Genomic DNA, 256 nt, shown 5'->3' with positions numbered 1-256 from the left:
TATTTGCTCGGGGTGTCTCAGGGAAAGGCCGTGGGGGTCCAGCCGTGCCCCCTGTTCCCTCCTCACACCAGCCAGGAAAGCATACATGCCAAAAAGAGGCACTGCTCCCCCGTCCGTGCTGCACCCCTGCTCCTTGCTCGCTCCATGAGGCAGCTAATGTCGGCCGAGGAAGGTTTTGCCCCAGGGCCTGGCTTTTCGGGCACCCGAGGGTGGCTCCTGGCACTCCTGCCAGCATGTGGCCTGCAGCAGCCGCCAA

The sequence above is a fragment of the Cariama cristata genome, unplaced genomic scaffold (genome assembly GCF_000690535.1).
Source record: "Cariama cristata isolate BGI_N322 unplaced genomic scaffold, ASM69053v1 scaffold9255, whole genome shotgun sequence".
In the NCBI taxonomy this organism is placed as follows: Eukaryota; Metazoa; Chordata; class Aves; order Cariamiformes; family Cariamidae; genus Cariama; species Cariama cristata.
The sequence above is the reverse complement of the archived record's forward strand: the minus strand, read 5'-3'. Positions refer to the sequence as shown.